Here is a 27,861-nt window from a genome sequence, read left to right on the forward strand (position 1 = left end):
ACATTTCTTTAGTCTAGCTCTACCTGAGATGACCACAAAAGTATTTTAAAATAAAAATCTCAAATACAAGAAACCTAAATAGCAGAAGACCTTCCTCCCAGTGTTTCTCAGAAAGGGACGGGGTGGTGGTGGTCCATCCTTCTTCCACAGCTGGGAAACGAGACTAAATCACCCCTATTTTTGCTGGGATTATGAAGGGCCACTGGCAAACAGACCTTCTCAATTTCTTACCCCTTTCACAGTGAGAACAGGGAGCCTTTTGAACTGTTCTTCTCTCTACTGGGTGTGTATTGATTAGTTTGGTGATTGACTGGGACAAGGGTAGAGCAAGGCTCCTCTCTGCATCACCACACGGCTCCAGGTCCCAGAATCTTAAAGAAATAGTGCGTGCAGGAAAGACCAGTTACTATCTATCCTTCCCAGGGACCACTTGTTCTTTCCTGGCACCTGCCTCTGTGTCAGAATTGCCAGGTGGCCATCTGAGGCAGGGGCAGATGGAGACTGGAGCAAGGGCTGGCTAGCATGGAAATGGGCACAGGCTACAGCATCAGCAAGGGAGGGCTTGGGCAATTTGTCAGAACTACTAGGCAATGGGAGTGCTCCTATCCAGGTACTGACATTGATCAGACTGGAGAGATTACTTCCCTTAGGAACTTACATTCCTGCCTTAGAATCATCTGGGTGGGTCCTCACCTATGAACTGGCTGAACCCTGGTTGAATAGAAGACCTGCAAGTAATGCCTTTGATTCATCATGCTCTCTGGTTCAGGGATGACTCATCAGGCTTAAGCAAGCTCAGGCTCAGCGGTAACTCAGGTTTAGCAGGCTCAGGTCAAGTCTACACTTAAAATGCTGCATCGGCACAGCTGTGCCACTGTAGCGCTCCTAATGAAGGCGCTCTAAGCAGATGGCAAAGAGCTCTCCCATCAGCCTAGGTTATCCACTTCCCCGAGAGGCAATAGCTATGTCAGCAGGAGAAGTTTTCAGGGTGGTGAGGTTGGTATAACTATATCACTCAGGGGTATAGATTTTTCACATCCCTGAGCAACTGAAGTTATACCAGTGTAGGTTTGTAGTGTAGACCAGATGCAGGGTCAGACATAAATCAGGGATTATTTATCACTCTCTGCCATTTCTGGGGTCCTAGTTTGCTCCAGAATTCCTGGAACACGATAGCCTGGCCTTAAAGGACCAGTATATATCCTATTACATCCAAATTCCATAACAGGTAGAGATTACAATTTAGTTTAAATCCTGTAGTGGACAAATCTTTTGCTGAGGGCATGAGAACATTTGGGATAATCACGTGTGATAAAACTCCATTGACCACTGCTGAGCAGATTTAGCCAATTGTATTGTAGATATGAAAGGTACTGAGAATGTAACAACTCCTTCAGACTACATGACTAATATATCATCAAGATGATACCCTACCCTGGAGGATGAAGTATATCAAGTGTACTGAATGAAAACTGAGATGACCTGCATTTCAGATCATGCAACTATTTTGAAGAGCTTTGAGCTTTCTAGTTCAATAGCTGGCACAAATCAGGCTGATTTCCTGTTATAATTCTTCATTGAAGGACCTGAAATTTTGTGCCCACATCTATTGGCCTGCATTTTCTTCACTTGAGGACCGACAAAGAAGCATCCCTTTAGTTGCTACATCACTGGATGTTCCTAAATTCTTAGAGAGAAGAGCAGTTGAGCAACATATTTACCTAACCCATAGAAGTGCAAATTTCAAATTGCATATTTGAGTGTAAGATTCAGTTTAAAACTTACATTGTTTATATCTGCAGTTTGAAAATCACTTTAATGACCAAACATTTTGCGTTTTTTGAGCATATTCTTGCTATGTTAAAACTAGTATTTTCATGGCAAGAAAGCTACAGACAAACATTCAAAATGAACTAGTTCACAGATTCAAAAGAACATTCCCACAATATTTGTTTTTGTTTTTTTTTAGTCTTTGACCAACTGTAACAACTCTCTCTACTTGCCCCAGAAATTCTAGGTGAAATCCACATAGTGTTTACTGAAAGGGATTAAATTGTGTCTTCATTCTAAAATGAAACCTCTGCAACATTTACAGTTATTAACAAGCAAGAATACTATGCTCTGTCATTGCTTTCTCAGCATTCATCAAGAAACAGCCATTAGAGGAGTTTATGCATAAAATTCAGGAGGGTGCAGCTTGTTTTCACTTTACAAGATTTTAGGGCGACTTTCAGAAAGGTTCATGAATTTTATAAAAGCAATACAGTTTTACAGTTATATTGTATTTTTGTGCTTTTTTTAAAATAAAAGCTTCTGTAGTTTTGTGAGTTTTGATACAAAGCTTTTATAGTGATATAGCAAGCAAAATCTTTTCATCCATGTCTGATTAAACTGCTGTATTTCTGATTATTTGTAAAATGACATGTGGAGTCATCTGACTCCTTTCTGCAGAGACAGAGGCATTTGATCACTGAAGTGACAGTCTGAATACAGAACTGTTGAATAAAAATATGCAGAGTAGAACCACTCTTCGCTGTCTTACCTGCTGGTTTCAAAAATGCATCTCTTATTGCTCTCTCTTTGGATGGGCAATGTACAGAAACTAATTTCCAGTGCTTGAACCTAATAATAGAAACTAGAGTTCGAAAACACCTACTGTACATTAGGTGATCTAAACCATCTCACTGCTAGTACAGGATTGTTCCCTATTGCAATATTTTCTAGTGGGTTGACCAGTGTGGCTCAAAATGTCTTATGTCAGAGCACTTATATTTTAACCTTTTTGTATTGTAGAAAACAGTGAAGTATATGGAAAAGAGGCAAATATAAACTGGTGGAGTATCCAGGGAAGCCATTTCACAATTGCAAAAATGTAGAAAAGTCCAAAGTTCAAATGGCCTTTGCTAAGAAATCTTGCTCACGTTTATATTTAAACTTGAGTTTTTTCCCAGTTGTATTGTTTCTGACAAAGGGGGTTGCTGTAGCATTAGGCAGGAATGCTGGGCCATAAAGCCAGTATATTTTTATAACTCATGGACATTTTGTAACAGTTTGCCTTGACATCCTTATATCTTGTCTTTCGAGGCCTCTGATTTACCTATCTCCTTTAATGACTTTCAGTGCCAGCTGCTGTTTTGCCTCCATTACTCTATGGAAACATTTTTTTTTAGGGTAACCTCTTTTCTGTGGCATGACAATTTTCCCACAAACTTTTCTTTTCTTCTCAATCTTCTCCTATAACAGAAAATGAGATAGCTGCAGCTCCAACACAAGGAAAATTTCCTAGTGCATTGTTGGGTATACCCAATAGCCACTTTTTTTTCACTTTTCTGCCTAGTTAATTTAATTTTCATAATAACAATTTCCAATTAAGGGGAAAAAGTCAAACTTTGAAGCCTGATAGCACTTAGCAGTCTTTCATATCCAACCCAGCTTCCTGAGTGGCTGGTACGGTTCTAGTGAAATACTTAATAATTATTGTTAAGGAGAGTATAGCCTCAGAGTTAGAGGCTGCAACTGGGAGCTATGATGTTCTACCTCACTCTCACTATGTGAACTCAGGCCAGTCAACCTCAGTGGTGCAGCTTTCCTACCTGAAAAATGGGTGAAATGTTGCAGTGTAAACTGCTAATGAGAAGGAGCTGATAACAGCCACCAAAGGAACTAGCCTTTTTCTGACTCTCTGAACAAGTGACTGACTACTATGATTCATGGTTCATCCATGATTGCTAGGGATGAACTCTCATAAGAGCTGTGATTTTGCTGTTTCTTAAAACAAGAGAGCACAGTTAGCACCGGTTTCACTGAATCTACGGACCTTACTTGGTGAGGGTAAACTGGCATTTGAAAAGCATTTGGAAATCCTCAGATAAAAGTAGCTATATGAAAGTTTGATCTCACAAAAATTTACTTGAGTAAGCTTTATGGATCTTCCCTTAGATTTGCTTCATTGGGACTACTGCAATGAGAAAGGATTGTTGAATTTGGACAGTAAGTACAAAGTATTATTGTTCCAGTAGATTATTTTATATTACAAGGTGACATCTCCCCATTGAGACTTTCAACCTGCTGTAGGCAATGCTGAAGGATGTTTGCAAATGCCAAATCATGTTAAAAAAGAGTTTACATTAAAAGAATACATGTTGCCATTTTCTTTAATTAAATGGATCTAGGTGCTATTCTTTTCTTCTCCCCCCCTCCCCCAACCTGTTAACACACTTTGGTAGAATATTCTCCTTAATATTTTATGCACACAATCCTCATTTTATCTGCAAAAAAAAGTTAGTAAACAAAGTAGTAACATTTTTAGAGATTTAATTTGGGAGATAGAAGAGCTGGGTTTACTTTTTTGAGGACTTTATTAGATCAGTTCATTAGGTAGGTGACGAGTAACAGGAATTGAAGACTAGATAAGGAAGGCACTTTCTACCGAAATATCTCAATATCACTTAAACATCAGCACAAATGTGACTTTAATTACTGAATAATAATTTTCTTTTTTTCCTTGCAATCACTATTATTCATCTGCAAATAACCGAACAGTGAAGGATTTCTGTTTACTCAAATGCCAGTTGTTTAAATTTCCTGGTGTGGTGCTCAGAGACTCAAGCCAAGGGTTTTCTTTAAAGCCTAGATCTTTGGGAGCAGTGAGAAATTAATGATATGCTCAAGATAAGTTAGAAGGAAACTAAGAAACAATAAGAAAGGAAGTGTTTTGTGGAGAAGCAAAAGGTAAAATTTCATTACCAGTTCTATTCAATTTACATTAATTTAATGTAATTAATTTAATTTACATTAGCTGTTCTATCATGTAATATACAAAGAAGCTTTTAAAAAATCCAAGAATAAAATGAAAAAATAACTTTTTATATTCGTTCAAAAGTCTCTAATGGTCTCCATTTTTTGGGCAACTTATTTGTTTGAATGCCCTCTAATGCATGAAATTTGGGCAATTTATAGTTGTGTTGAATTTGATGGACCCTGCTTAGGTGTGAAATGGTAGGGGAAATTCCCAAGTGGAGTTTCATAATACCATAGTCTGAAGCTGCCACCAGTATAAACTCACAGCTAATAAAGTTTTCAGTGCTCTACCAGGGAAGTGGAAGACTTAATAGGCACTATTTAATTTATTGTCTAGCGTGTTCATGTTTTCTAGTCAAGTGTTAACTAGAGATAAATGAACGAGTCTGGATAAAATAAGAAATGGCTTTGCTGAAGATTCCCCATGAAATGCATCCTTTTCACAAATTCAGAAGTATTTAGCTAACTTTTTATTAGTGTTTATATGTAGGTTTATAAATACTCAAAATAATTAAAAACAAAGGGCATGATAACACAGCATTGCAAACATCCTAGCCCAATGCAGGTGTGGTACTGGGTTTCTAAGGGATGCAGAAGGGACAGTGTCCCAAATATATGTGTCCCCACACGAAGGTCCATATGATAAATAATCACAGTACTGGTATGCTGAGGTTTCCCCAGATGATCAGAGATACCAGTCATTAATAGCTAAGGCCAACAAATGGAGCGACAATAGGTCACACTGTAAGTTTCTGACTTCTATACATGCTCATGTGTTTCTAATTCCTGTGTCATGTATCTTAAAGCTGACTTCAGTAGCTTTATTTTATGGCTCTTTTGGAGCTTGTGTTAGTACAGTTTAGTGCATGGAAACTGCTGCGTTAACTTGGATCGTTTGTTTTTCTAGTGTCCATGCCAATTTTTCTCTGATTCTACTTTTTGTGGGTGTGATGACTATGCTTACAGACTTAATGTGTGGTGTCTGGTGGAAGTGCACCAGCAGCTATTATTTATTATAACTTACCACCAGCTTGGGTGGATGTTACATAGCTCGTAGCTCTGTGGTGCTGTATGGAATGGGGTGAGCAACATTATTTTATAGTAGACACCATAAGCTACTAAAGATTTGCTTCTTTCTCTGCCTTTGCCACCGAAACTAGGGTCTTGGTAAATGGCCAGGGGGTCATATTTTCATTAATACTGTGCTAATGTATTTTCTGAAATGCTGTGGAGAAAATAGTGGAATTTAGCAGAAATGTCAGCATTGGGATATAGCCACCAAAATGTCTGTGAAATTGGATGAGTTTCTGCTTCCTGCTAGATTCTGGAAAGCATTTAATGCAAATAATTCAGCACCTTTAGAACAAGGTATCTTATTTTCTGTCCTAAACCATTCCCCGTGTACTGTCCCCATCTCCTTTTAATCTTCTTAGAGAACCTATACCTGGTTACCAATTATCTGGTGAGTTCACAGGGCAGTAGGACCCTACTAAAATGAAATAGATACTTACAAGTGAAGCACTGGAATGTCTCCAAAATAGCATCACCTCCCACTGCCCTTCTGTCAGATGAGTCTGCAGTTGAGGACTGTGTGGATCTGCAGGGAAGCTAGCTAGATTCACTGGATCCAATTTGTCAGCAGGACTCAAGAGGAGAAGGAATGTTTGGGAAAGTGGCTTTATGTCACCTTAGCACTCTCCCTAGCTCATGTAGCTTTCAGTACAGTATAGAACAACCTGCAGAGGTGCTGGAACTGGGGGGAAGGGGGTGGTGCTGCACCCCCTGTCTTGAAGTGGATTCCATTATATACAGCAGTTACTCTCAACCTTTCCAGACTACTGTACCCCTTTCAGGAGTCTGATTTGTCTTGTGTACCCCCAAGTTTCATCTCACTTAAAAATGACTTGCTTACAAAATCAGACAAAAATACAAAATGTCACAGCACACTATTATTGATAAATTGTTTACTGTCTCATTTTTACCGTATAATTATAACATAAATCAATTGGATATAAATATTGTACTTAATAGTATATAGAGCAGTATAAACAAGTCATTGTCTGTATGAAATTTTAGTTTGTACTGACTTCACTAGTGCTTTTTCATGTAGCCTGTTGTAAAACTAGGCAAATATCTAGGGGCTTGTCTACACTTACCTTGGAGATTCGGCGGCAGTCAACCGGAGTTATGCAAGCTATGCAAAAAACTTGCGTAACTCCCGTTGACTTCTCTGCTTCTGTTCTGCGTGCTGTCTTCACTGCACTGCACCACTTGAGAAGGTGGTCTTAATACGTCAATTTCTGGATCGACTGAGCGGGTCTTCACTGACCGCTCAGTCAATGCAGAGAAGTCGATCTGACAGCAGTGACTTTGCCACCATCAGTATAGACATAACCTAGATGAGTCAATGTACCCACTGGAAGATCTCTGCATTCCCCAGGGGTATGTGTGCCCCTGGTTGAGATGACTGATATAGAGGATTTACAGTTTGGCTCAATAACTCTCAGCAACCCCATTATAAAAATTGTTCCAGCACCCCCAACAACCTGTGGGCTTGCCTAACTTGTGCTCAATTGTCAGTTGCTCCTTCAGGTTATACCAATGGCCAGGAATAGCTGGAGGAGTGCCCTCTCCCCTGGAATGCTCCCAGTATGTTCTGTGCATTGGGGACTCCTGTGAGGGATAGCATAGGGGTGGCTATGGTAACTTTACGCCATAAGGACAACCCCTGTTTTGCAGAAGTCCTTGGGTGGTTGGGCAGCTTTACAGTCACTTTACACTGGTAGAGCTGGTATAGAGGCGTCACAGAGCACCAGTGAATTGTGACAACTGAGAATTTTGGAAGATGCTTGTCTGCATTTTATTCTTCTGGGATGGATTTCACAATGTTCCTTCTCTTCCACTTTACTTAGAGTTGCTATAGATGGGTTATATAAGCCAATTCCACTACATTAAAAGGAAAGATATTGTGCCAGACGCTCTGAAAACTGACCTTTGTTGGTAGAATGGGGACTCTAAGTTCTCCAAGGAACTTTTTCTCTGTAGAGAGCAAGACTTATTTATTGTTTGTATTACTGTGATCTTAGGCACCCATGTATTCACACTCTAGATGCTAGTGTAATAATATTTGTACAAAATATGCCTTGTAAGGTATCATTTAAAACAAAGAACTCACTGATTGTTAATATTCTTGCATGATGTAAGCACAGTGTGTGCACAAAAGTTGTGAATGTGTGCTAGAATTACATTCTTAAAATGTGTTTAGCAAGCAGTGCATAAGCACGGTCTGCCTTAGACAGAAGAATGTATATTTGATTCTCTGACCAGCCTGGTCTTCAGGCAGAGACAATGAAGGGCCATTTTTACATGTTATGTAAAGAAAGCTATCAATCTAACAAGAGGGGGAGTTGAGAGCTAGATGTCTGTGCCCTGGCAGGAGAGAAAAGCGTGGTCTGAGTTTTACTTTTCAAAGAATTCATTGCAAAGGTTTCCTGGTCTATAAAGACAGGGGCTGAACCTCAAGTGATAAGCAACTGAATCAACTAATTGTATACAATATTATTATATTATAAAAGTGTACAGAGTGAAGTCTTTTCTGAAAGCTAATGTCACACTGGTGATTAATATCATTCTGAAATGTACAATATATATTAACATTATATGAAGTAATATAGATACGTAATGATATTCTGCTTTAAACCTTGTGGCCAAACAGGGAGAAACAGGTTCTCTCCTAGGCAGGCAGGAACATCATAGCTATCTCTCTACATGTCTCCAAAAAAAATCATGCAAGTGTGATCAAAAACAGTGGAAGCCTAGTTTACATAGAAATCAGCAGTGAGATGGAAAGTCTACAAGAAGAGAAGAACAGTATGAGGGCATCCTTCCTCTTGAAGCAAGATCAATGAACTTTGAAAGAGATGCTTTTCAGAAGTTTATTGGACTGTAAACGAAGGAGCAGAGAGCCTCTAAATTATCCATTACTAGACAGACACAAAGGAACAGAGTTCTTGCAAGCTGAGAAAGATGGGTCCTTCAACCCAGGGATGGGGTGTTGAATTCTCTGAGAACTAAACATAAGTGAAAAAGCTGCTTAGGCAAAGAATTTTCTCTAAAGAAGATAGGGGAAGCCAGCATCTTGTACTTCTATGGAAGGTCCTGACTGAAGAAAAGTCACCCATGGCTGGGAAGAAGAAAAGCTGATGAGAGAAACCATCTTGAACAAAGCCTGTACCTGGCTAGATTAAGTTATAGACTTTTAGATGCGAGTTTTCATTTTTATTTGTTGGTAACCCTTTCTAATTTTATTGCTTTTACTTGGCATTACTTAATCTATGTCTTATTGCTAATGAATTTGTTTTATGTTAACAGTAAACCAGCTCAGTGTTGTGTTTGAACAGAAGGATATATTCTCTCCAATTATGTTAAGAAACTGTGATGTGCTACTGTGTCTTTGGAGGAGCAAACCAACCTTATTGTTTCTCTGAACTGTCCAGGAGAGTCCTGGACTTCACAGAGCACATAGTTTTGGGAAAATTCAAGACTGGGTGTGTGTTGGGATCACCTTGCAAGTAATAACCAAGGTTGGTAGAGATGAGGGCGTGTGACTGGTGTGTTGCTTGCAGGCTGCTGGGGTCAGAGTGGCTGCACCAGAGCTGGTTATACGCAGACACTTGGTGTGATCTGTGTGCTTGTTGCTTACTGTGAATGTCTCTGGCAGGGAGTTAGAGTAGCAAAACATTGTGAAGCACCCAGTGTTGCAGAGCAAGTAGTGTCACAATCCCTCATTAGTCTGGATTGCAGCCTGAATCCTGTGACAATTAAAGTTCCCAACTGACACTGGGAACCATATCATTTTAGGCATGGAGACACATTGAGAGACAGTCCATGCTCTGAACAGATAGATAGAAATAATATGTAAATAGATGTGACAGAAGAAGTGTGGGAGGAAAAACAGAGGCATAGTAACTTGCTCAAGGTCACACAGTCGGTCAGTGGCAGAGCTGGGAATGCCACTCAAGTCTCCTGATTCCCAGTCCAATGTGCTATCAACTAGACCATGAAGCTTCTCTGCTTTTCATCCATCATCTCTGTTTCTTTTCTCAGGCATGCATTCATAATTTTACTCTGTGCATGCAAAAATTGTTGAGAACATGAAGGTTGCAAAACTGGCAGTCAGAAGTTAGCAAATGCCACAATTAAGTTCTCCCTTGCAATGGTTTTTCTTTGACTGCGACCTAAATTTGCCAAAATGTTTTCAGTTACTCATGGATCTGAATCTTTTTTACATATTTTCAACCACTGTGATTCTGGGACACATTTTCTTTTTCATAGTCGTCCTTGGTTCTATTGTAATGTTAGCACTGCAGCACTTCATTGCTGTCTGGAAGGCAAGATAGCCTATTCCAAAGCCTCATGCCATTATAATTCTGTTGATAGGCCAGCAAAGAGTGCTTTAAAAACCAATCACATCAGCATCACATCGCCTCTTGTATGCACCTGGTGCCCACTGACTTGGCTAGCAGGAAGGCTCAGGTTGCTGTAAAGCCGAGTTCTCTGTTTGACAGCCAGATTCTGACTGTGACCTTTATATATTTTTGGCAATCTCTCCTGAACGGAATTTGAATTCCGACTGTGTGATTGGTGTTGGAATACTGTGTGATCTGAGTTAGCAGATTTTCATTTTCTTTCATGCAGCCTCTTTGATTTTTGCTTCTGTAGTTTGGCTGGTTTGGTCAAATTTGAATGGGGTAAGTGAGACTTGGAGGAAACGTGAAAAAAAAAACTCTGAAAGTTAAGCATTACATTGCATGGTATGTCTTTCAGTTACTGGAAAAAGGATTGGGTCTTGAGCCTGATAACAAAATGTTTGCTTCGAAAGTCCTTGGTTTGTGGTCTCACCACCAAACTCATGACACAAATTCAGTTAATTGTATGTGTAGGAGTATGGACTTGGTAATGATCTCGCATGTGTGTTTGTGTAAAAAGCACTACAACGTGCTCTTCGCTGATCTAATTTAGATGCATATTCAGTATTAAAGGTAATGTCTGTTTAATGAGAACAGCCTAATAGACTTTGCTACTAGTGCAGTCTTTTTTATTGGCTCTTACATAGACATTGTTATAAAGAGGTGACTGTGTGTGAATTTTAATCAGTCATTTAACGATCATCTGTTTGAGGCCAACACTGACCTCAAAGTCACCTGCTTTATACTCAAGTTTCCCTGGAAAGAAAATGTTGGAGAACTCTCCAACTGAGGTGTAGTTCTCTGGTCAAGATTTTTTTAAAACAAAAGGGCAGGTCCTTCAGAACACAGGGAGACTAATATCAGGGGAGGGAAGATAGTGATATTCGATATCTACTTCAGGAGTTAAAGTTTCTCTCTTTTCCCAGTTTAAGTTCTTCTCAATGCTTCTCGCTATCCCCGCCATCTATGATGCAGTGGAGATAACATGAATCAGGCTGCCCAGGCCAAGCCCCTTCCTCTTCCAGCCTGTTTTTGGATTAAACGTGCTCACTACTCCTATTAGATATTTCCCTGATGTGGCCCTTTTGGCCACAACGTTGCCCTGGCAGCTCATGTTCAGTTGGCTATTTACCATGACCCCAAAGTCCTTTTCAAAGTCACTGCTTTCCAGGATACGGTCACCCACACGTTATTCATTCCTAGATGTGTGACCTTGCATGCGGTTGCATAGAAATGACTTGGAAATTGATGGTCAGTGGAAGGATTCTAGAAATCTTCAAATTTCTACTGTGTGCACATTTTTGATCTCCCACCAATTAATTTCAGGTAATACATTTTGGGAAGAATTATTACTTATTCATCTTTTTAAAGATTTATTATGAAAATATTACATTGCAATTAGTTTTTTATTAGACTGTATAAGTTATTACATGTCTACCGTTAAGTCTCACAATTGACTGGTTTGCAGTTGATTAGTCTTACAAATGGCGGGGGGAGTGATCTAAGCCCAAGTCATTTTTAATCAGCAACACAGAATGGTAAAATGGTATGGTAAAATATTTTACTGGTTCATTGAGTATTTCTTGACTGTAACTGAATTCATATTTCCATTTTTTTAAAGATTAAGTATTACACTTGTATCATTATAGTTCATGTCCTGACCTGATTTACATGTCACTTGGCCCTGTTGAACTCAGTGCAGTTGCTCAGAGTGTAAGTCAAGGCAAAATTTGGCCCTAAATATGTCAAAATTGATGTTACAGTGGTGTGCAAGGCTATACTAAGAAATTGTAAGTAACATGACCAGCTACAGCTCAGAAATTCAGATCTGCTCCAGCGCTAGACAAGCACAGAGGGTGGGAATAACTTCTCACAGCCTTGTATTTGTTTTAGAAGTTGTTGGAAAAAGTCCTCAGAGCCACTTAGGGCTAAATTGTGCCCTTAGATACTACCCTGAGAAGCCAGACAGATGCATCACTGAGGCACAGATCTTGACCTGCTTCCCTTGTTCACTGGCTGGAGGAGTTTACTACTGCCCTTTACAGAGTGTAACATGCTCCTCCTTCACCCTGTGCCTGGCCAGTATGTAGGGAGGTGTATCTGTGCCTATACCCCTCTCTGCTTATTGATATATGACATATATGGCATACAATCCCTTCTCTGCCCCCTCCCACTCTTGATTGTACTGCATAATGTAACTTTTCCCCTCCCCACTTGACTTGATGACTTGACCATAGCACACTGCATAACCAATTAAGAGATGCATTTTTTTTCTTTATGAATTAATGGCACTAATTATCTCAAGATAGGAAGAAGTGACCCTTTTTTTATTTCTGCAGCTGCATGCAGAGAGAGAAAGAAGAAGCAAGCCATTTGCTATCAAACATATCTTCATCAAAGTTCTGGAAGGAAAAACTTTTCTGCACATGCAGGTCGTCAGATATACATTAATTTCTGAAAGGTAGTCCTAAAACTAAATGCATGTGGAGATAAATGCAGCAGCGTCTATTTCAATGATTAAACATCCAGTTAGGTGGCTTCATTTGAATGTCTGATACAATGCAACCTCTGCTCAGTGGATCTATGGGTCCTGATGTTTGAAGGAACTGTGACAGCGTGTTAGGATCTGTGGCTACACTGAGCACTGCCTCGGTACAGCAAAGTACTCTTAGAGGTACAGAAGTAGTCTCTCAGTTATTATGGGCTAGATTCCCCTCTATGCATCATTAGTTGTGATAGAGGAAGTATGCAGAGAAGTGGACAAAATTCTGCCTAGGGGCTTTCAGCCAAGGCACACTGTGGCAATACCTTTTTAGGGTAGCAAACTCCCACCTCTATACTCCATTGGCCAGTACGATGCTGGGGTGGAGCTGTGGCGTACTCCCTCCCTGCCTGTAGAAACATTATAAAAGAGCAGGGACCACGCTGTCTTGTTGGATTTTTGTGAGCAGAGTTACAAGAATGGAAGCTGATGTTTCTTGTGCTCCCTCTTGCTGAGCATCTGCCTAGAGGCTGGCCAGTATCTGGCTCTTGGTCATTATTCAAGTATGTAATTGACTACAATGGGATTGGGTCCTAAATGTGTAGGTAGCCTCTTAACCAAATTAGATGTTTTTTAAAGTGAACTAAAGATCAGTGTGTGTAAGCAAGGTCTGAATGTCTGAGAGGCCCTCCCCTTGCTCAGTCAGCTGAAAGTGGGGACACTTTATTTGCGTGGGCTCAATATCTGCATAAGCCCACCTCGGTGCTGAGCAGCATGATGGGAAATGGTCAGTTTTGGCTGGGATTTGGTTACAAATCACTGGAGTGTTTAACTGTAAGGTTAATGAAATGTTGTCTCCCTATTGTATAAACAAATGGCAGCAGAACAGTGCTTAGTCTGGTCTGATGAAAGATTCACTCTCATCTGAACAGAACTTAGCAAAGGAGACATTTGGATGCCAGAGACTGTAAACTCAAGCATAGAGTTGTTGGGGAATCTCCTGGGGAGGCTGCACTAGTCTTGGCAAAGGGCTACCCTCAGGCATGGATTGACTATTTCCTCCCACTGTTAAAAGGTAGAATTAATTATTCTTCTTGGAGTCATTTTGTTTTGTTAAAAGCAGGGACATTGCTCCTGTCTCAGTAGATGGTTTTCCCCTGAGCTGAAAGCTGAAATTTACTAAGAAGTGAAATCACTAAAGGAACTGTGAAACCTTGACTGACAACCAGCAGAGAAGACCCAGCAGGGCCTGCAGACAGTAGGAGCCAGCAGACAGTGAGAGACAGGAGTGGTCAGCACCTGCGGTTGGCGGCAGTCAGCAGTGGGGAATCGGTGAGGCCCAGAGGTGGCAGGAGACAGCAGTGGAGGGGACCCAGGTGGTGGGAGCCTGCAATGGTTGGATGCCTGCAGGTGGCAGTTGCAGCAGAGGGGACCAGATAAGCCTGTGCCTGTCCAGTGGCAGGAGCCAGCAGAGAGGACTGGCGGGGCCCCACAACCAAGAGGTGGACAGTGCAACTATGATGGTCAATAGGGCAAGGGAAAGCAAGAGGGGAGAGAGGAAAGATATGCCCCATGTACTCTGGTGTGGCTTTGGCTCATTGTGTTAATGAATTCTGTTTGCACCGTTTTCCTAAACCAGTGCTGTGTTACTTCCTTCCTTTTATTAAAAGGTTTACTTTTTGCACTCAAACTCTGTGCTTGCGAAAGGGGAAGTATTACCTTGTGGGGGCACCCAGGGGATAGTGTGTGATTTCGCAGGTGACTGAGTGGGGTCTCAAGCTGCTTTGGTGTTGTATCATTGATAAGAACCCCTATATATAGAACCCAGCCCTTTGTTGCTGTGGGCTCTGCCTGGCAGAAGGCTTACATGTGTAAGACCATTATTAGACCAGCCATGATGTATTGGTTAGTATGTTGGCCAATGAGGAAGAGAGACGAAGTACTACTTCACACTGCTGAAATGAGATTGCTCAGGTGGACTCAGAGTAAGAGGAATTAATAGGCTATGAAATGAAACAGTACGAGCCATAATGCAGGTAGCCCCATTGTGGAAAAACTGAGGGAGTGTCGACTGAGATGGTTGGGTCATGTGAGATCACATTGAAGCAGGGCATGCTGGTCAGAGAGTACAAGATCTAGTAGTCATGGGACAAAGATAACAAGGAAGACCCAGAAAAAGTTGGTTTGAGATGCCTCAGGAGTTCATAAAGAAGGATGGTGTCACCTTGGAAGAGGCACTTGAAGAACAAGAGCTGCTGACCCTGACTAACAGAACATGGTGAAGAAGATGACTTTCTTTTTAAAGACAACTTTCTCTGTTAGTAAATAGAGCCTGTTTTGTTGGAAGTTTAAAAAAAAAAAGTCATGGAAATTCTGAGAGCATAAGTACTAAGGGCTCAGAAACTGAGCCCAATGGCAGCTAGAAACTCTTAGACTAAAACTCATGCTTGGGAGGTATTTTCATTACAGAATTCCAGGAAAAAACCCAAAGAAGTGATTGTTAAATTGCAATAGCAAACACAGCATTCAGAAATACTACAGATCCATCCCAAATGAAGAGATTTCTTTAGGCAGCTCGGTTGATCTGGAAGCAGATTAAGTCCTTATTCTGAAATCCAGCATCATCCATGAGTGTGAATGACCCTGCAAGCAGAGTAGCTACAGTGGTTCCATTTTGCAGGAAGGGGTAGGATATCCAGAGTCTGTGCAGGAGGTCTGCACTCACAGTATGCTGTATAGCTCAATGCTACCCTGGTTCTTTGCTTAGCTGGATGCATCAGCACAGGGGTTGTGGACATGAGGTGATGAGGGTGGGGCTGGTAACTGAGGCTGGAGTAGTGGTGTTAGAGCAGCTCCATTATCACTCCAAGGCTTTTAGGAGTGGGGCATCAGGATTCCTTGGTTCTTCCTCTCATGCAGATCCTCAGAGTTATGCCTCAGCTAGTTGAGTTGGGTGCTGGGGACTCGGTTGCCCCTTGTGGATTAGCTGGACTGAATACAGTTAACTGAATGTGAACATATGGAAGTTAGAGAAAGAGAGAATCTCACTTTGAGGGAGATGGAAAAGGAAAGGAGGAGGAAGAGGTGATTTTAAAAATCTTGAAACTGCTGCTAGAAAGTCTTGGGAGACTCATTTTCATGATTGGTTGTTTGAAAAGCTTAACTGGAAGTTCTTCAAATCTCCCAAAATAAATGTGTAACAAAGTCAATGTTACCCAGCCATTGGTGGGTGCTAAAAATTCCATTGAAACTCACGCTGAAGTTAACATTCTAACTACCAAGTTTCAGCAGAGGTGGAATAAGTAATGTAGTACTTACATCCCTTCTACTCATTCCCCAAATCTCCGGTAGTAAGTTTATAACTCTTATCTGATCTATTGCAAGGAAATAACTAGGGCTGTATTTGAAGCTGTTTTCTTTAAATTCATGTGATTGATTTTGCTATTCTTACTAAACATTGTACCTTACTGAAAAACCGAGTTAAACATAATGGGACAGCCTGGCTAGGTATTTGTAAGCAGAGTGTGATAATGTCTAGGTATCTGTAGGTCACTAGGAACTGAAAGATGAAGTATTTTGGTGCTTATATATTTCTTTAATTATTTTATATATAGTTCACCATCATGTATCTAGGTGCTGCACAAAATACTGAAATAAAGCTGAGCCTAGTGATTGAATGAAACAGCACTTTACTAAACAAAGGGTGAAAGAAAATGACCCCAAAAAGGAAAAAACTGGTGGAAAAGAAGATGAAATAGTCAAAAATTTTCTGATTGAGTTGTGAAAGACCTTACACTGAGGCCTCAGGATCTGTACAGTGAGACACTGGTGGACACAAAATATGACTTGATAGTTTTTTCCCTGCTTCTTTAGCATAACCAGCTTAGTATGAGTTACAGTCTGCATTGCTTTGTCTACATTAGTAGAATGTTAGCTGACACCATCTAACAATACCCCTTTAATTCATAGTCATGGCAATCTTTGAATATAATGAAAGATGTGACATTTCTTTAGTTAAAAAGAGGAGTCTACTGGGCAGAAAAAACTTTTCTCCTATAGAGTATATAAATAAACTCTGTTGGCTTAAGGATTTCAGCAGCTAATGATTTTCCAACAAAGAAATTTTTGAGGTAAAGTCAAGCCTCAGAGGTCGTGACCTTCAGATAAGTGAGGTCTTTACCCAATGGTCTCTAGCCAATTCAAATGAAATCTCAGGATGGAAAACAAGGACAGCCCAGCCAACTTCAACAGCTTTCAGTGGACAAATAAGATTTTTGGTACTAGTGATACACAGAAGCTAGGTCTAGTGTTATGAAAACAGGACTGGCAGCCAGCAACACTTGAGTGAAGACTAATGCCCAACAGATTTCCTATGAAAAGAGTAGCTGTATAAGGTGTGACAAAACCCCTTTGTTCACACCCTATACAGTGTTGTAGTAATGTTTGTACAACATATGCCTTGTAAGGTATCATTTAAAACTCATAGCTTACTGATTAGTTATATAATGGCAAAATACACATAGTAGCATTATATGTAAAATTATGAATATAAAATTAAATCATGACTGAAGTATATTTCCAGATAAATCTGGAGAGTGGCTAAACCAGTTCATCAGAGACAAAGGACAAGCTGACACCTCAGCCAGGTGTCAACAAGGCTGATGGACCATTACCTGCTAAGTGACCATTCTTTGGCAAGGGAAGGGGAAGGGACAAAAATCTACATTTTAGCAAAGAAACAGCATGGAGTTCCCTTTCTTCACCAGAGTGCTTGTTGCCTTGTTTGCAGCTGAAAATGCTTCTCAAGAGGGAGAACAGGTCTATAAAAAGAAGGGGTAGACACCCCTAAACACTCCTTTCTCTCCCTGTCTGACTCTGGCATCACACCTAAGAAGATACAGGAAAACAGCTGTTCGACTCGGGTGGGGTGGAGGGGAGTTCCCGTCCTGAGGAGTTTGCTCAGTAAATCTGCTGGAGCATGTGGTGAGAAAGTTCACTTTGCAACTAAGTTAGTGTCTTAAATAGATATAGTAAACATTTTATCTTTATTTTTCTTGTTATCATTTTGGACTCTTATGCCTCATTACTCATACTCACTTAAAAGCTATTTTTTTGTAGTTAATAAATTTATTTTATTGTTTTGTCTAATCCAGTGTGGTTAAATTGGAGTTTCTGGGTACTCTATTTAAAATAATAAGTTGGTATATTAGTCCCTTAAAGGAATAACAAATTTAATATATTTGTACTGTCGAGGAGAGGGCTGAGCACTACAGGACAGACATTTCTGGGGGAAGATTTAGGACTGGAGGTGAGTTGGGATCATCTTCCAACATAACCAAGGCTGGTAAGAGCCAGCATTCGGCTGGCTGGCTGCAGCACTCAGACATAGCTGGAAATGACTTACATGCTGGAGGTTGTTTGTGAGCAGTCCAGGTTGGAGGCCACAGCAGCAAGGCATTGTAAAAAGCACCCCAGATTACAGGTCAGGAGTGACACAGCTACTTATTAGTCTGGATTGTGCCCAGATATATCTCATATGGCTTCTGAGGTTTTAGGCACATACTGCAAGGTACTGTATAATAACCATAGTAGTAGTAATATCACAATAATTTGAAGGTATTGGTAATATTTTTAAATTACTTTTAATCATTCATTATAATAAATCCTTGGAAACTGAAATTGGTTTCTTTATCTAATTGGTTGCTTTCAGTCACACTTGCCTACTCTTATGTTATTGTAGGGTTGCTGGACAACCAAGACAGGATAGATTTCTCCCCACTACTCCATACAAGGACCTTAAAACAAAATCTCATTCTCATGGTACACACAAACCTAACTTTGTGACTGGGCTTGCTGTCTGATGAAGGAAAGCCTTCTGTGAATAAGGCATAGCACATACAATGAGATGTTTCCTTCGACTTTTGATTGTTCATTAATGATGTGGACAGACTTGTCTTTCAACACTTTTTTTCTTCAATTTTGTTCATCATACATTGATGCTCAGTAATCTAGAGAAGTGGTTGTGACACCAGTGTGTCAAAAATGCTTGTAAGCTTGTTGTCATATTCTGTCAGAGTCCTCCTTTTAATCTTCCATCAGGGATTTCAGGGTAATGGCTACATGAATATTCTCAGCTGATCACTCTAACAATAACATAATTTGTGAAAACAATATTTGAGGTACTGATTTTTAATTCATATCTGTTTCTAATACAGTAACATTTTAAAATGGCTTCCTTATGTATCTGGAAGATATTGTGATACAGATTGACATCTTCATTTCGTTACAACCGTAGATAAAGACAAAGGGTGTCTTGATGGAGCCCAAATATATTGCCAGGTATAACAATTGCACCTTTAGTAAAAGCAGCATGCTATAAAGCATTTATCTTTTAAGAAGGCATTGGAACAGCATATGTGTATACACATCTCCAATAAAGGTAGAGTTCTCTTTCATCTTTTCGTCTTTCCCCATTACTGAGAGATGAACTTTGACAGATAGTTGAATGACTGCCCTCTGGAAAGAATCTTCAGGCAACTGGACAACAGCCCTGGGAATTCTGAAATACAGATCCGATGACACTTATAACTTCATTAGTTGGCATTTTCTGAATTCTTTATCTGTCAACATTACTGTATTAAAAATTCATTACTTTGAAGCATTTATTCCTGTAGACAGGATTGCTATGAGATGCTATATTTTTCTTTTCAATTTATTGCTGCTTTACTTGGTGGATGTTTCTGTCCATCATATTAAGAGCTGATGTAACTTTGAGCTCACATCTGCTATCAATGCATTACAACAGCAGTTCACTTACATGCAATTGGGGCACCTCACCAGCTTGATGGTGGGACATTTGAGCTCAGTAATTGCCACACCCCTTGTCTTGAGTTTTCCTAGAATTTCTACTTTGTCTCCTGCTTTGTGATATGCACGTATGTGGAAACCCAGATAACTTCTTCATCTCATTGCTGAACTATAAAAGATTCTGGGTTACACAAGCATTTAATGGATGCTTCATAAATGTAGAATGCAGCCGGTTTAAACCTTTCATATTCCTTCTAGATTAGTAGATCTTAAGGCCAGAAGAGCGCATTGTGATCTATTCCATGCCTCTGCACAGGCAATTATTCCTGCATAAAGTGCAATAAGTTGTCATTTGAACTAGAGCATATTTTTAGAAAGTGATCCAATTATAGTTTAAAGTCCCTGATGAAAAATTGACCGCATCCCTTGGTGATCTACTCCAGTTGTTAATTACTCAATAGTTAAAATATTGCACTCTTTGCAGTTTGCATTGTTTAAGTTCAGTTGTTTCCCATGGGGCATGTCAAAAATGTCTGTTTTCTTCAATACCACCATAAGCATCCAAGGTCCAGTATCACATCTCATTGCCTGGGCCTTTTGCAAGAAAACTGACTTCCCTCTCTTATTTAAAAAAAACCCACATCTTTGTTCACGTTTTCATACAAGTATATGAAAACAACATTCAAAAATTATTATTAGGCTTGGAAATATTCAAAGATCCTCCCTTACTAGAACAGAATTATTGAAAGGTACTTGTATTTCAAAAGTCACCAAAGGATAATGGATGCCTCAAATATGTGATGTTCATAAGAGTAGTTTGCTTCATGATAGCAGATAATTCACAGCTCTTAGTAATAGGCTAAATAACTGGTGCAAAACTCTTCTAGTACTCAGCACAAATTGAACTCCAGTGTGGCAGATCTTAGGAAATATAAAGAAGGATTTTATCTGGGTGGCTAGTGAATGAGGCCTTGTCTGTATGAAACTTGCACCAGTTTAACTTATATTGGTTTTAAAATGGACTCAGTTAAACCAGAGCAAAAGCTTGTGTAGACACAAGTATTTCACTTTGGGCAGCTAATTTTGGCGTAGGTTAAAATGATTCTTAGTGAACTTAAGATAAAATGAAATAAACTTACTTCAAACTGAAACAAGAGTGGCCACACAGACGTTTACTCTAGTTTAACTAAGTCCACTTTCAAACAAATTTAATTTAAACTAGTGCCTCTCTCTCATTTTGACAAGCCCTCAGATCTATAGAAATTGCTCAGCGGGTGGCTGAGAGATATTAAAAAGTATGTGTCAAAACTTAACCGCAAGCTAGATTGTATTTTCTTGAAGGAAACAACATATATTCAAGTATTAGAATTCCCAGCAGAGAGATGGTCATGGTAACTGTCTTTTCTCATGCGAGTTTCTCTACCTAGAAAATCTCTCCAGTTTTGCTCACTGCATCTTTTATCAGAATCAATAGCCTTTTGCACGTGGTCACTGTTAGAGCACTGTAAAATGTTCCACACTGAATTTAAAACCTTGAAATCAGAAAGCTTTTTGCATTTTGTTTTGTATTCATGGAAAGAAAATCTGAAGTTTTGCTTCATTTTGCTCCAGAACAGGACTATGTTCTTTTGCAAATAAGATACAAAATTCCAATTCTGAGTGTTTCAAGTCTTTGTGGATACTTGTAGCTTGAGGTTCTCCATTTTACAAAACCGGGTAGTTGCTATGTGCTTAGGCAAAATATTAATTTTAGAGATTTTTTGTGTGTCTGTATCTAACCTCAGACTGATGGTTTCTCCCCTTCTGTCACTGGCTATCACAACACTTCGGTGTCTATGAAGCTACTTTCCTCTGGCTTATACCCATTTTGTTAATAGTGTCTAGGTGTGACCGTCCATTATTACAGTATTAGACAGGAATATGTCTTATGTCAGTGTGTAGACAAGGGTATTTTCTCAATCACAACATCACTTAGTAAGCTTCATTTTATGTCTCCGGTTCAGTCTGGTTTGTTATAATATTTTGTATAAAGTTCTGGACTCATCATTCTGAAATTGTAAGACAGGGTCCAGATAAAATTATTTACTTCTGAACAAAGGAGATGAAATCCACCCCCATGTAGAAGTCCATCATAATACTGACCTCCAATTAAGCTCCATTTTGAGGAGTTTTTAAGGTAATTCATGAACTGGCCTTGCGCTGGCCCTCTGCGCTGGAGGAATTTCACCCAGGATAAATATTCATAGATCTTAAGATAAGAAAGGACCATTGTGAATATCTAATCTGAGTTTCTGCATAACACAGGTGATATAATTTCACCTACGGATTCCTGCCTTAAACCCAATGACATATTTGAATTTGAGCATTTCTTTTAGAATGAAAACATAATTAAGCAGCAGCTAGAGGTTGTTAATGCCTTCTCCCAACTCAGTAGTTTATCCTCTGTTGAGAACAGTCCACTAACATTTACGAAACTGCTGTTGCCCATACGTAACTGCAGTATTAGTTTATTCACTCTAATTTAGCATTTCCCTTTAGTCCCCAGGGTGTGTCTCTCCTTTTGCTTCAATTTTAATTTAATCTGACTATAGCATAGCCACATAGTTGGGATCCCCTTACTATTTGACTGTAGCAAATATGACTTTCTTTTTCTGGCTTCAACCCTCATCTAATTTGTAATTAAATATTTTCAATTAAAAATAAAGAATATATAATTTTATAGTTTTACAACTGTTGGTTAAATGGCTGGCAGAGCAGGATGGAAATGGGTTTATCTGATGCTGGAAATACTCCCACTTGGTGAAATTATGTCCATTTTCATTAGGATAGAAACTCCAAAAATACTGATCACAACTACAGATGGAGTTAAGTGCAGTGCTTAGACCAGAACAGAATTTCAAATTATCTAAAGTTAGAGTGTTGAGCTTGTGGGGCTTTGACTCAACTTATTACAGAGGGAGGGATTCTGGCACTTAACACCTCCAAAGTTTCAGGGGTGGCCAGATGTAGCTTTTGGTTTGGGCTTATTTCTAATTTTAAATAATAGTTTCCAGTTTAATTGGGGTTGACATTTTGCAGATGGGGTGAAATTCATCTCTAGGCAGAAGGCCAGCACAAAGCCACTGGTCAAGTCCAATTTCAACCCTGTTTGGGATTTAGAGTCTAAGTGGGACTTAAGTGAGCTGACCCTTTGCAAGGATGAATTTTACCCATGGTAAGGAAAGCTACTCTCAGTGAGAGCATGTACAGTTCTGACAAAGCAAAACAAGGGTAGCTTACTTCTGCTTCTCAAGAAGCTGAGTATTATTTCAGTGTGCATTTTGAAGGTGCGCCCTGAAAAGAGATCCTTCTCTACGTCTTAGATTAAATATAACAGGACTTAGCAGTTTTTTCCCTAAAGTATTTAAAATACATCTAAACAGATGCAGCAATAGAGAATGCGCTTGCTTTATTGACCTTAGTGCATTGCCAGTTACACTCAATGTATTTACTCCCCACCCCCAGCTTTCTTATTTTGTTGTGTATATATATTTATTTATTCTTTCTCTCTGACTTCCTCTTCCTCATTGTTCCTGTATTGATATAAATAGAGAATGCTGATTGTTAAGGAAAAAACCCCAAACAAACCAAAACTGCTGCATTGCACTTCAGATATTTTGTCCTAAATAGACAAGGATAGTAAAATGTAGGAAAGCAGCCTTGTGGGAAAACAAAGGAAACAATGCAGGTAGGAGAGGGTCAATTACTAGAGCTTAAGAGCTTCTTTTGTTTCACTTTTAAAACTACTTTACCTGCAAACACAATTTATTAGTGACAATTTGCAACCAACATAATAATGAGCATTTTTGCTCAGTCCTTAAATTCCCATCACTTTATGCAATTAATTTAGATTAGCACCACTCCAGCACCCTACAGTATTCTGACTGGGAACTAGAGATCAGTCCCGCTGAAAACACTGGGTCACCTCTGAGGGAGAAAACTTGGACCTGGGGAGAGATGAAGGTGTGGGCTGCAGATGGTGCATGCCATAGTCTGTGTGCTGAAACCCAGTTATCCAGCATGGAGGCAGGCAGACTTGCAGGACCTAGGAGTCAGAAAGAAGCTAGAAATAAGGAAGAAATATATTTTGAGAGCAGTAAGATGGGGCTCGGTTCTGGGAGGGAGAGAAATTTGACCCAAAAGAGCTAGCTGGGCTCTGAGGAGCTTTAAGGAGACAAGAAACTTTCCCAGCCCCAGCCTATTCCATCAATCTTTTCATCTATCCCAGATTGTCAGGCACCCTGAAAAATGCATTATTTTGTCAGGTTTCCTCATTTACAAAATGTGAGGTCTAAGCACCATCCCTCCACTTAAATTCCAGGAGAGTAAGTGGCACAAATTAACTTCCACTTCATCCTTTCTTGATAAAACACCAAACCAACATCTTTGGGGGAGGATGGATGGTCTTGTGACTAAGGCATAGGTCTGAGAGTGCTCTGTCTTGGGTTTACTATGTGACCATGCAGAAAACAAGCTTCTAAATCCACATTTAGACACCTACATAGTAGCTTGTTTTGTCAAAGCTACTAAGCCTATGCACCTCTGATTTTGGGATTGCTCATGCAGATAACTTTATTCACTTGCTTAGGTGTTCAGTGTTTGTCCCCTATGGGAAAGAGTTAAGATTAAGCTACTGTTCAAGATGTCACTCCAGCATTTTAGAATGGATTCCTGCTGTGCATTGTCATCTTCTTGCTGCTGGATGCTAATGGGTTATTGTTATAACAGAATATTTATTCAACAAATTGTAGCTATGCATCCTTCACCTTTGTACCTTTTTAATGTTCTGTAAATTCATTTGTTTGAATTCCAGTTTTTCCTTGCTTACTATAGAATGGCCAGCCAAAACAAATATCTAAAAGAAAGTCAAAGTAATAGAAGAAAAAATTATGCCATTTACAGCATGCTTTTGGCTCTGTGTATGACAGACAGATTGTAACTGGAAGAGAGTTGGGTATGAAATGAAACTATTGCTGTAACAGTGAAAATGGGTAATACCATCTAATTTGTTCCATGGCTACATAAAACACCAGGAAAGCGTGAGACAGTGATTGTGGTGGACAAAGATTTTCCAAAGCAAACAGCGAGTTCAATGCCTTCTACATCAGTCTAGCAGGCAAATGGCAGTGGTAACCAACACATTTTTGGGTACCAGAACAGCTCTCCTCTGAATGGAGAGTTGTGAGCTGATGTGGAAAGTTAGTGGATATAGAAATAAGCTAGATAAACTACGAAGTAGTGTTGTTAGAAAGATATTTAATTCTCCAGCAGTTGTGTGTAAACCATTCCTGTGAGATGAGAAAACACCATGAGAAAATCATGGAAGACTGGAGAGATTCCATAGGACTGGATGATGGCAAATATGGTGCCCATCTATAAAAAGGGAATAAGGGCAACACAGGGAATTACAAACTAATCATAACTTCACTATCTGGAAAGATAATGCAGCAAATAATTAAGTAATCGATTTGCAAACATGTGGAAGATAACAAGGTGATAAGTAAAAGTCAGCATGGATTTATCAAGAACAAATCATGTCAAACCAATGTAATAGCTTTCTTTTACAGGGTAACAAGTCTTGTGAATAGGGGAGAAGTGGTAAGATGTGGTATATCTTTAGTAAGGCTTTTGATACTGTCTCGCATGACCTTCTCATGAACAAACTAGGAAAATATAATCTAGATGGAGCTACTGTAAGGTGGGTGCATAACTGGTTGGAAAACCATTCCCAGAGAGTAGTTATCATGGCTCACAGTCAAGCTGGAAAGGCATATCAAGTAGGGTCCCACAGGGATCAGTCCTGGGTCCAGTTCTGTTCCATACCTTCATCAATGATTTAGATAATGGCATAGAGAGTACATGCAGAAAGGGATCTGAGGATCATAAGGATCACAACCTAAATATAAATCAACAGTGTAACACTTGCAAAAAAGCAAACATAATTCGGGAATTAATTAGCAAGACTGTTGGAGGCAAAACACAAGAAGTAATTTTTCTGCTCTACTCTGCTAATTAGGCCTCACCTGGAGTATTATGTCTAGTTGTGGATGCCACATTTCAGGAAAGATGTGGACAAATTGGAAAAAGTCCAGAGGAAAGCAACAAAAATGATTAAGGGTCTAGAAAGCATGACCTATGAGGAAAGATTGAAAAAATTGGGTTTACTTAGTCTGGAGAAGAGAAGACTGAGGGGGGACATAACAATTTCCAAGTACATAAAGGTTGTTACAGTGAGGAGGGAGAAAAATTGTTCTCCTTAACCTTTGAGGATAGGACAAGAAGAATGGGGTTAAATTGCAGTAAGGAAGATTTAGTGCAAACAAATTTAACCAGTTCTCATTTCAGTTAAGGATGAATAAAGGCTAAAGGTTACCTGAATCAATTAAAAATGCAGGTCCGAAAGCCAGATCATGCCTTTTTAAGAAAGGTGAGGTAAGTGTCAAGATGCCAAACATGGGACCCCTTTTGGATTAACTACCCAGGATTAATTTTTCCTGTTGGTCTTGCTGTACTCTTCCACTGATTGCACTTTTATGGGTATAATGCTGCATCACTTCATATATAAAATTAGTTTTGAACATCTCTAACGCTCTTTTAAAAACCACTCTGACTTCAGGATCCTTTCAGTTCCTCCCAGACTTTGTAACCAGCGTGGTTGTGTTTTGTCATGGAAAATGGTTTGGGCACCTGCCAGTATTAATGTGGGTTTTTCTTAGCCTGTATCATGCATCACTTCCAGTTTCCTTGACTGTGGAAATGCTAATGTTCATGTCTGCTTCTTATGGCTAATGAGTTACTCGATTATGATGTACATTTATAAGGCATATCCCACAATGAAGGATTCCAAAGCACCTTACAAAATGGTTTATAAATAGAAATTGCTTTATCATCCTCTTGAAATTCAGGGTTGCAAGATGACATTGATTAACAGTGCACGGCAGCACTGTTAGAACAAGTAACAATGGCAAACAGCCAACACTATATAAAACGCAATGAAGAAAGAAATCCAACTGCAAAAACTCTGCTATTGTTACTTGTTTCAGTTATACATTAGCACCTGGATTTGATGGGATATGCACATTGTTTTATAGTAAATATTTTCTCCAAATGAGCACCTGCTTTCGGAACTAGCAGCAGCAACCTACTTCCTGCTAGTGCCAGCATGTATAAATGGGGCTGGCACAGTACCCATTGGAGCTATGTTTACCCGTTATTGGCACTAAAAGTTCCTTTTTACCCTCTTACTTCCTAAAAACAGAGTAAGAAAACAAGCACGTTCTGTCCCTTGCCTTTCTCTGGAACTGTCTTGGGTTGAATTTCTTTTAACAGCAGAACAGTAATTTCCTATCACTTAAACAAGATAACTTCTGTGTTAATGTGGCTAAATGAAAAGCAGAGAGCTGTGAGGGCATAGGTGACAGAAGAGCCTACTTGTAGTTTTTGTATAATGCCCATTGCTATGTTCCATAACCTGAAGCTCCCATATGCACCAGCACCTCATCAGAGTGGGCAAGTTCCTTGATGGAGGGACTCCCAGCCCATTAAAAAAATTTCTTTTTGTATGTCATGCTGGCTGTTTTCCCTGTGAAGTTGCATTTGGCAAGCACAAAGCACAGGTATCCTGCTGTGCCTGAGTTTAATCTCATTCTTTACCTCCCTATCTAGAATGTACAGTATACAAGTTCTGTTTCTCTGTGTATCAGCCTTCAGGTTGTTAGGCACCATCATTACACCTTCTAAAGATGATGCTGACACTATCTCAACAAGGCACAGTCCCTTCTGGAACTTACGTGCCAGTCAGAAGAATGTGCTAAAATTTTTTCACTGGATGCAGCATGCCCTTCCATTAGTAGCCAGCCACACCTGCTGGCATAGTATCTGTGTGTGGAAAGGAGGTAGTAAAAAGTAGTGCCATGGCTCTGCTTCCTCCCTGCTTCGTTTGGAGTGGCTTGCTTCCCAAGCTTGCTAGCAGAAAACAGTCCCTGGATTCAGGGGGATTGCAGTGGTCCTTGTTCTGGTCAGCTCCTGCACAAGGGGATGCAAGGTCTGGGAAAGTTTCTTGTGCATCCCTCTTCTTTTCTTTTCTGTACCAATGCAGGGTCTGGCCACAATCAGATATAATGTCAGTCTCTCCCCTAGAGTTAGTGAGAAGCAGAGTTCAGAGATTTAGTTCTCTGGATAATGAAGGACCCTTCAGATATGTATCTGTATCTTCCTTTATTAAAATATACGCAATAGCAATACAAATCCCTATTACAATATTCT

The 27,861-nt window shown here is 39.7% G+C and overlaps 1 protein-coding gene across 3 annotated transcripts in view; it reads left to right on the plus strand.

Moving 5' to 3' along the window:
• The window catches only part of ARHGAP24 (Rho GTPase activating protein 24), a 463,741-nt gene that overhangs the window by 85,758 nt on the left and 350,122 nt on the right, over positions 1-27,861 (plus strand). The gene's annotated exons all lie outside the window — the stretch shown is intronic.

Source organism: Emydura macquarii, unplaced genomic scaffold (genome assembly GCF_026122565.2).
Source record: "Emydura macquarii macquarii isolate MOO-44397 ecotype Brisbane River unplaced genomic scaffold, CSIRO-AGI_Emac_v2 contig_1790, whole genome shotgun sequence".
In the NCBI taxonomy this organism is placed as follows: domain Eukaryota; kingdom Metazoa; phylum Chordata; order Testudines; family Chelidae; genus Emydura; species Emydura macquarii.